Source organism: Vespa crabro, unplaced genomic scaffold (genome assembly GCF_910589235.1).
Source record: "Vespa crabro unplaced genomic scaffold, iyVesCrab1.2, whole genome shotgun sequence".
NCBI lineage: Eukaryota > Metazoa > Arthropoda > Insecta > Hymenoptera > Vespidae > Vespa > Vespa crabro.
The window spans coordinates 4,160,119-4,173,194 of NW_025813595.1; positions in this window are offsets into that span (position 1 = coordinate 4,160,119).

The following is a 13,076-nucleotide window of genomic DNA, read 5'->3' on the forward strand; positions in this document are numbered from 1 at the left end:
AGTAATAATAACAATAATAACGATAAAAACGATAACAATTATAAATCGATAATAACGATAATAACAGTTATAATCCTAATATCGATAATAATATTTATATGAATTACAATAATACTAATAATAACGATAGAAACGATAATAATAGTAGTAATAATAACAAAATTAACACTAATAACGCTAATAACGATAATAACAATAATAATAGTAGTAATAATAATAATAATAACGATAATAGCGATAATAAGGTTATTAACGATAATAACGATAAATATAATAACAATATTACAAAAATAAAAATGTTATAAATGATAACAATAACGATAGTAAATATAATATCGATAATAATAATAAGAACATTAATAACGATAATATCTATAATAAGGATATTAGCTACAATAAAATTTATAACTATATTTACGTCAATAACGATAATAATATTAGCAATAATAGCGATTATAACGATAATAACGTTAATAATAATAATAATAATAATAAATATAATTATAATAATAATAGTAGTAATAACATTAATATCTTTTATAACGAAAATAACGATAATAACGATAACAATAATAACGATTAAAACGATAATAACGAAAATAATAAAAACGATAAAAACTATAATAGTAATAATAATAATAACGATAAAAACGATAATAAATTTAATAATAATAAAAATAATTACGATAATGAATATATTAACGATATAAACGATGATAAAATCAAAAACTGCAATAATAACGATAGTAATAATTATAATAATTAAGATAAAAAAGATATTAACGATAGTAATGATAATAATTATAACAATATTAACGATATTAACGATAATAAATATAATAACGATACTAACGATAGTAACGATGTGAACGATAATAATAAAAACGATTATAAAGATAATACCGATAATAATTATAACAAAATTAACGATATTATCTATTATAATAACTATAATAATAACAACAATAACGATAATAACGTTAATAATAGAGATAATTATAACAATAATAAGAATAATAATTATAATAAAGATAATAACGATAATAATTGTAGTAGTGATAAAAGTAATAATATCAAAAAAGATAAAATGACTTTAAAAATAATACAAATAACGATTTTAGCGAAAATAATGATAATGAAAATAATAATGATAGTAATAATAATAACGGCGATTACGATATAAACGATAATATTAATAGTAATCATTACAAAAATAACAATAATAACGTTAATAACGATAATAACGATATCAATAATAACGATAATAACGACAATAATCATAACATTGATGATAACAATAACAACAATTATAACGATAAGTATGATAATAATATATACGATAAAGTCGATAATATCGATATTAATATTAACAATATTAACGATGATATCGATATAAAAGAAAAATAATAATAATAATGACGATAATAACGGTTTATAACGGTAATAATAGTAATAACAATATCGACAATAACGATAATAACGATAATTACAATAATAACGATTATAATAATAACGATAATAACGATAAAAATAATAATAATAATAACGATAATAACGATTATACGATTTATAACAATAACGATTATACCGATAATAGTAATAATAATAAGAACGCTAATGAAGATAAAAAGATAAAAATGATAAAAACTATAATAACGATAATAACTATTCCAATAATAATAATAATAAGAATAATAACGATTATAACAATAAAAATAAAAAGAATAATAACCACAATAATGATAATAACGATAATAATAATAGCAATAATAACGATTTTAACGTTAATAACCATAGTAATAATAACATTAATAACGGTAATAATTTTATCAACGATAATAATAATAATAACATTAAAAATAATAATCATATTAGAGATATTAACGATAATAAAAACAGTAATAATTATAACAATAATAATAATAATAAAAATAACGATAATATCGATAATAAGGATAATAATGATAATAACGATAATAAAGATAATAACAATAATATCGATTATAACGACAATAATAATAATAACGGTAATGACGGTAATAATAATAATAATAAAGATAATAACATTAATTACGAGAATGACGATAATATTAATAACGATAATAACGTTAATAACGTAAATAACGATATAAATAATAGTAATAATAACAATAATAACGATAATAATATTAACGAAAATATAGACATTATTATCAATTATAACAACGATAAATACGATAATAACGATAATGAAATTAATAATAATTAAGATAATAACAATATTAACAATAATATCGATAATAAAAATAATAAAAATAACAATAGTAATAGTAATAATAACGATAATAACGATGATAACGATAATAGCGATAAGACTAATATCGATAAAACGATAATAAAGATAATAATTCTAAGAATAATAAATATAACATTGATACTAACGTTAATAATAATAATACTAATAACAATAATAATGATAATAACGTTAATAATGATCAGAACGATAATAATATTAAGAATAATAACAATAATAACGATTATTACGATATTACGATAATAATAAAAGTAATAATAACTATATTAAAGATAATAAGTATAATAACGATAATAACTACAATAATAGTAGCAATAATGAAAGTAATAACAATAATAGCCATAAAAACGATTTTAACGATAATAATAAGAATTATAATAACGATAATATCCATAATAATAATAACAATATACGATAATATCGATATTAATAATTTTAATAATAACAATAATAACGATCATAACAATAATAGCGATTATAATAATAACGATAATAACGATAATAATAATAATAATATTATCGTTAGTAAGAACAATAATGTTAACGATGATTATAATAGTAATAATAATAACGATTATAACGATAATAACAATAAACATCATAAAAACGATAATAACAATAATAGAAGAAACAATAATAACGATATTAACGAAAATATTAATAAAAATTTTAACGTTAAAAGCGATAATAAAAATAATAATAAAAATAGTAATAACGAATGTAAAGATAATAACGATAACAATAATAACAATAATAGCGATAATATCGATTATAATAATACCGATAATATCTTTAATATTAATAGAAATAATAACAATAATAACGATATTAAAGATAACGATAATATTATTAACGATAATAATGACAATATTATTATTATTAATAACGATAATAAAGATAATAAAGATAATAATAATAATATTAATAGAGAAAATAACGATATTAACGATAATACCGATAGTAACGATAATCATACTAAAGATAATAACGATAATAATAATGATAATAATAACGCTAATAAAGTTAATATCTACAATAAAAATATTAATAATAATATTAATAATAACGATAATAACGATAATATCGGTAATAATGATAGTAATTATAACAATAATAGCAATAATAACGATAATAATGATAATAATATATACGGTTATAACGACAATAGTAATAATAATAATAACGATCTTAAAAATAATAACGATAATAATAATAATAACAATTATAATAAAAAAAAAACAATCATTTGTATAATGACGATAATAATAGTGGTAATGTTAAGAATAATAACAACTATAACGATAATAATGATGATGACGATAACAATATTATTGATAATAACGTCAATAGTAATATTAATAATAATAACGATAATATCGATATTAATGATAATAATAATAATAATAATAATTATAATAACGATAGTAACGATAATAACGATAATACGATAATTACTATAATAACGATAATTTCGATAGTAAGGAATATAATAATAACAATAATAACGATATTAGTAGTAATATTAATAAAGATAGTATCGATATTTATGATAATAATTATATTAATAATAAAGATATTAACGATATTAGCAATAATAACGATAATAATAATAAAAATATTAATGATAATATCGAAAATTTAAAAAATAGTAATAGCAATAATAACGATAATAGCGATAATATCGATAATAATAATAACGACAATAACTATAAGAATAATAATAAAATATCGATAGTAACAATAATAACGACGATTAAAATAATAACGATAATAATAATAACGATAATGACGTTGATAATAATAACGGTCATAACGGTAATAACGATAATAATAATAATAATAATAATAGCAATAATAATGATATTAACGAAAATTGTAATGACTTTAGTAACAAAACAACGATATTAACATTAATAATAATAATAATAATGACGAATGTAAGTATAATAACAGTGATAACTATAATATTAATAACAATAATAACGATAATAACGATAATAACGTCAATAATAATACTAATAATAACGATAATAACGATATCAATGGCATTGACGATAATAACTTTTATAAAAATTACCTTATTATGATAAGAACGATAATACCGGTACTATCAATAATAGCGATAATAATAATAACGATAATAACTATAATAATGACTATGATGATAAGAAAGATATTAGCACTAATAATAATAAAAATAATAACGACAGTAACGATAATAATGATAATAATAGAATTAATAATAACAGTATTAAGATTAGTAGCTATAATAACGATTATAATGATAATAGTATTAGTAATAATAAAAGTAATAACAATAATAACGATAATAATGCTTACAACATTGTTAACAATAATAATATTAACGATTAGAACGATAAAAATCATAATAATAATAATAATAATAATAATAAAGATAACAACGATAATAACGATAATAATGACAGTAATAAAATCAACAATGACGATAATAAAGTTAACAATGATAATATCGATAATAACGATAATAACAATAATAGTAATAGTAATAATTAAGATAATAACGATATTTACGATAATAAGGATAATAACAATAAAAATAATAACGATAATAATATTAATAATATACTCAATAAAGACGATAATATCGATAATAATATTAACAAATTTGACGATAATATAGATAATAATATTAACAATATTAACGATAATATCGATCATAATAATAATATTATAATCCTTAACGTCGATAATAATAATAATAAAAATAATAATAATAACATTATTCACGATAATAATGATAGTAACGATAATAACGATAATAACAATAATAACGACAATTGCGATAGAAACGAATATAATAATGAAAATAATAACAATATTAGTAGTAATATTATTAACGATAATAACGATATTAACGATAATAAGTATAATAAAAATGATATTTACGGATATAACGATAAAAGAAATATTAATAATATCAATAATAAGGATAATAAGGATATCGTCGATAATAATAATAACATTAATAATGATAATATAGATATTAATATTATCAATATTAACGATAATAAGGATAGTTTTAATAATAATAATATATACAATATTAACAATAATAATAATAATATACAATAATTACGATAATAAAGAAATTAACGATAATAATAATGATGATATTGACGATAATAGTAATAATAATAATAACGATTATAACGAAATTATCGAAAATAATAAGATTTATAATAAAGATAATAATAATAAAAACGATATTAATAATAACAACAAAAACGATAATAACGATAATAACGACAATAACGATAATTGCGATAATAAAGATTATAATAAAAATTAACGATAAAAACGATAATATTAGTAATATTAATGACGATGATAACGATATTTAAGATAATAATAATAATCACAATAACGATGATAACGATAATATCGATAATAATAAAAATAATAATAGTAATAATGATCGTAACGATAAAAAAGATAATAATAGCAGTAATAGTAACAATAATCATATTAATAACTATAATAACGATAATATCGATAATAATAACAATGACAAAGTTAATAGAAATGATAATAATAGCGATAATAACGATAATTACTTTAATAATAACAACAATAATAAAGATAATAATGATATTGACATTAATAACAATAATAATAATAGCAACAATAACGATAAATAAGAAAATAAAAATTATTATTAAAACGATACTAACGATAAGAAAGATATCATCAATAATATTAATATGAAAAATAAAGATAATATCGATTATATTAATAAAAATATTAACAATTATGAAGATAATTATAATAATAATATTAACAATAATAACGATAATAACAATATTAACGATAATTGGGATAATAAAAATGACGATATTTACGAATATAACGATAAAAGAAATATTAATAAGAACAAAAACAAGGATAATAATAATAATAATAATAAAAGACTATAATAATAATTATAAAGATAATGATAATAAAGATAATAATTATAATAATCAACAAAATAATAACGATAATAATGATACAAACGATAATAATAATAATAACAATTAACATAATAACGATTATAACGATAATAATAATAACATATTAACGATAAAAACGATTATAACGATAATAGTAATACTAATAATAACAATAATAACAGAAAGAACGACAAAATATATAATAACATTAATAACGATAATAACGATATTAACGAAAATGACGATAATAATAATCGCAATAATAACTATAATAATAATAATATCAATATTATAGTAATAAAAATAAAGATAATATCGATAATAAGGACAATAATAATAGTAATAATAACGATAATAACGAAAATATCGATAATATTTAGAACGAAAATAACAGTAATAACGATAATATATATAAAACGATAATAATAATAATAATAATAATAATAAAATCGATAATAACGATATTAACGATAATAATAATAATAACGATAATAACGATAATAATAATAATAATAATAATAATAAAAATAACCGTATTAACGGTAATAACGATAATAATAATAACAATAATAACGATGATATAAATAATATTGATAATAACGATAATTATAATTACAATAATAACAATAATAACGATTGTAACCAAATAACGATAATAATAATAACAATTATAAGGATAATAACTAGAATAACAATATTAACGATAACTATAATAACTATAATTACGATAATAACAATAGTAATAATGACATTAATATCGAAAACAACGATAAAAAAGATATTAATAGTAATAAAAGTAAAGATAATATCGGTAAAGTGGATAATAATAATAATATTATATTCGAAAATAACGATAATAAAAATAATAAAAATAATAATAACGATAATATCGCTAATACTAACAACTATAAATTCGATAATAATGATATTAATGAAAATAACTAAAATAATAATAGTATATATAACAATAATAACGATAATAACAATAATAATAATAAAATCAGTAACGATAATTTCGATGATAACCATAGTAATAATTACAATAATGAAGATAACAAAGATGATAATGATAATAATAATAATAAAAATATTATCGATAATAAAGTTAATTACGAAAATGACGGTAATAAACATAATAACAATAATAACGACAAAAATAAGAATATTAATAAGGATACGAACGATAATAGTGATAATAATAGAAGTAATAATAACAATATTAAGAATATTAAATATAATAATGATTATAATGAAAATAGTAGTAGTAATAATAACAGTAATAACAATAATAACGATAATAATGATTATAACAATGTTAACGATAATAATATTGACGATAATAACGATAATAACCATAATAATAATAATAATAATAATAAAGATAACAACGCTATTAACGATAATAATGAGAGTAATAATAATAATAATAACGAAGATAAAGTTAACAATGATAATAACGATAATAACGATAATAAAATTAATAATAGTAGTAATAATTACGATAATGACGATATTAACGATAATAATAGTAGTAATAACAACGATAATAGTAGTAATAATAACAATAATAACAATTATAGCGATAATAATGTTATTACCGATAATAACGATAATTATAATATTCACAGTAACCATAATAAGGATATTATCCATAATAATAATAACAATAATAACGATAATAACGATTATAATTATTATAATAGAAGTATTAATAACAATATTAAGATTAATAACAATAAAAATAGTAGTAATAAGGAAAGTAATAATTATAATAACGATAAAATGATTTTAACGATAATAATAAAAACGATAATTAGGATAATATCAATAATAATAATAACAATATTAACGATAATATCGATAATAATAATAACATTAATAACTATTATTACGAAAATAACGATTATAACGAAAATAGTAATAATAGTAATAATAACCATAATAAAGATAATAACGACACAATAATAATAATAATAACAACGATAATAACGGTAATAACGATAGAAATAATAGAAAAAGAACAATAATATCAATAATAATGTTAAAAAAAATAATAAAGATAATATCGTTAATAATAATAACGATAATAATGATAAGAGCGATAAAAAAATAACGATATTAACAATAATAATGACAATATTAAAGATAATAATGATAATAATGTTAATACGGTAATAATTATCATTATTATAGTAGTAATAAAGTTAATAACGATATTAAAAATAAAAATAATAATGATAATGTAGATAATAATAATAAAATTCATAACCTTAATAACGTTAATAACGATAATAACGGTAAAAATAGTAAAATTGATAAATCTAATAACGATAATAAAGAAATAATATTATTAATAATAACGATAATTACGATTACAATGGAGATAATAATATTAACAAAATCGAAAGTAACGATAATAACGGTAAAAACGATAATAATAATAGTAATAATACTGGTAATAATAATAATGGTAATTACGATAATAACAATAATAATAATAGTTACAATAGCATTAAAACAATAATAACGACAACAACGATAATAACGATATCTATAATAACGATAATAAAGTCAATAATAATAACTACAATAATATCGTTTATAACTATAATAACGATGATAACCATAACGATGATAATAACGATAATATCGATAATAATAATAATAATAATAACAGTAATAACGATAATAACATTAATAACGAAAATAATAATAATAATAATAATAATAACAATACCGATAATAAAGATAATGACCACAATAATAATAATAATAATAATATTAATAATAATAACGATAATGACAATAATAACGATAATAATAGTAATAATGAAAATAATATTCACCACAATTATAACAATAATAGCGGTTATGTTAAGAATAAAATTAATAATATTAACGATTATAATGATAATAACGATATAATCGATAATAATAATTACAATAATAACGATAATAACTACAATAATGATAATAATAATAATAATTATAACGATAATAACGATAATATCGATAATAACAATATTAATAAGAGCGATAGTAACGTTAATAGTAATAACTATAAATTTGATAATAATGATATTAATGAAAGTAACTATAAAAATAAAAATTAATATAACAATAATAACCATAATAACGATAACAATAATAACGATAATAAAGTTAGTTATAACAATAATAATAACAATAATAACGATAATAAAGATATCATTAATAATAAAAATAACGATAATGCCGATAATAACGTTAATAATAGTAATAATAACAATTATAATAATAACTAAAATAACGATAATAACTATAATAACGAGAACAACGATAATAACGATGATAATAATAATAATATTAAAGATAATAGCGATAATGAAGATAATAACGATAATAAGGATAATAACATTACAGTTAGTAATGATAAAAACTACAATAAAGATGACAACAATTACAATTATAAAGATGTTAATGAAAAAAACGTTAATAATGATAATAAAGACAATAATAATAATAATAATAACGATAATAATGATAATAACGATAACATCGGTAATAATAAAAACAATAATTACGATAATAACGATATTAACGATATCATGATAATAATAAATAATTTCTAATAATAATAATAAATAATAACCTAATTAATTAGGTTAATTACGAAAATATCGGTAATAACCACGAAATCGGAGAAATAGATAATTAACAATAAAACCGATAATAACGATAATAACGACATTAAATGTAATAATAATAACGATAATATCGATAATAATAATAGCGATAATGACGACAAAATTAATAATAATATTAATGGTATTAACGATAATAACGATAATAGTAATTATAATAATAACGATAATAACGATAATAACGCATAATAATAATTACAACAATAAAAATAGTAATAATAAATATAATAACGATGATAACGATATTGACGATAATGATAATAATATTAACAACGATATTAAGTATAATAACGATATCATCGAGAATAATAAAAATAATATTGATAATAACGATAATAACAATGATAAAATTAATAATAATATCGATAATATCAATAATAACGAAAATAACTATATTAATAATAATAATAATAATAATAATAATAATATTAATAATAATAATAATAATTATTATTATAATATCGAAAATAACTGTAGTAATGATAGTAACGTTAATAACGTTAAAGACGATAAAAAATATAAAAATAATAACGTTAATGACGTTAATAACGACAATAGTAATAATAATAATAGGAACGAATATAACGAAAATAACGACATAAACTGTAGGAATAATAACAATAAAAACAATAATAACAATAATAACGATAATAACGATAGTAATAATAATAATAATAATATTGCTTATAACGCTATAAACGATAATTACGATAATAATAATAAAATCGAATAAAGATAATAACGATAATAATTATTATAATAACAAGTATAATAACGAAAATAATAATACAAACGATAATAATACTAATGATTATAACCATGATAACGATAACAACGATAATAATAAAAATATTAATAACGATAATAAAGTTTATAACGTTAATAATAATAACAATAAAATTGATATTAACGACAATAATTATAATAACTATAATAATAATAACAAAAATAACTATTAAAACGGTTATAACAATAATAATAATAACAATAATGACGATAATAACGGTAATAACGATAATTATAATAATAATATGAACGATAATAACGTTAATGAAGCCTAATAATAATTATAATAATAACAATAGTAATAATAGTAATAAAAACGATGTTAACGATATGGAAAATAATGATAATAATATTAATAACAATATTATGGATAATAACGATAACATCAATAATAATAAATATTGATAATAACGATAATAACGATAATAATAACATTAAGAATAGTGATAATAATGATAATAAAGTTAATAACAGTAATAATAACATCAATAATAGCGATAATAACAATAATAACGATAATAACGATAATAATAACATTAATAATAGTGATAATAATGATAATAACGATAATAACGATGTTTATAATTATAATAATAATAATAAAATAACGATAATAAATATAATAACGTTAATAATACAAGTAGTAATATCAATAACATCATTATTAAAGATAATAAAGATAATAACAGTAATAATAATAACAATAATATCAATGGAAATCATAGCAATATTAACGATAATAACGTTAATAATAATAACAATAATTACGACAAAAACTATATTAACGATAATAACAATAATAATAAAGATAATAACGATATTAATAATAATAATAATAACAATATTAACGATAATTACAAATATAATAAAAAGAATGATAACTATTATAATGATAATAACGATAATAATAATAGCAATAATGACGATTTTAAAGTTAAGACCGAAAAAAATAAAACCTTAAATGACCATTATAACTTTATCAATGATAATAATAATAATGACGTTAATAATAATCATCATAAAAAAGATATTAACGATAAAAACTACCATAAAAATTATAACAAAAATAATAATAATAATAGTAAACACAAGAACGAAATTATCGATAATAACAATAATAATAATAGCGATAGTAACGATAATATAGTTAATATTAATAACGATATTATTGATAAAATCGATAATAATAATAATAATAATAATAATAACGATAATATCGATAGTAAAAATTATAATGATAATAACGATAGTAAAGATAATAACTATAATATCCACTATAACAATAATAATAACGATAATGGCGATAATTACGACAATGACGATAATATTAATAACGATAATAACGTTAATAACGTAAATAACGACAATAATAATAGAAATAATAACAATATCAACGATAATAAAGATAATAACGATAATAATATTAACGATAATATCGACAATATTAATAATATTTACAACGATAATTATGATAATATGGATCGTAAAACTAATAACAATAAAGATAATAACAATATTAACGATAATAACGATAATAACGACAATAAAAATAATAATAGTAATAGCAATAATAACGATAGTGACGATAATAACGATAATAGCGATAATACTAATAACGATAATAACGATAATAATAATAACGATAATAACGATAATGTCGATAATATTTATAACAATATTTACGATAATTTCGATATTAATAATTGTATCATAACAATAATAACGATCATAACGATAATAGCAACTATAATAATAACGATAATAACGATATTAATAATAATTATATTATTTTAAGTAACAATAATAATGATAGCGATGTTTATAATAGTAATAATAATAACGTTATAACAATACTAACGGTAATAATGATAATAAAAATAATAACCATAATAACGATAATAATAACGTTATTATTAATAACAATAATAACGTTAATAACGGTAATAAAAACAACAATAATAACAATATTAGCGAAAATAGTAATAACAATTGTGACGGAAACAACGATAACAGCATTAATAATAATAATAATAATAACGAATGTAAGTATAATAACGGTGAAACCTATAATATTAATAATAATAATATCGATAATATCGATAATAACGATAATAATAATAATCGTATTAAAGATAATAAAGATAATAACGATACTAACTATAATAGCGAAAATAATAATGACAACAAAAACAATATTAACGATAATAAGAATAATAACAATTATTATAATGACGGTAAAAACGATAACAACGGTAATAAAGATAATAACGATAATAACGATATTAACAATGATAATAATAGTATTAATAAAGATAATAATAAAGATATTAATACCGATAAAAT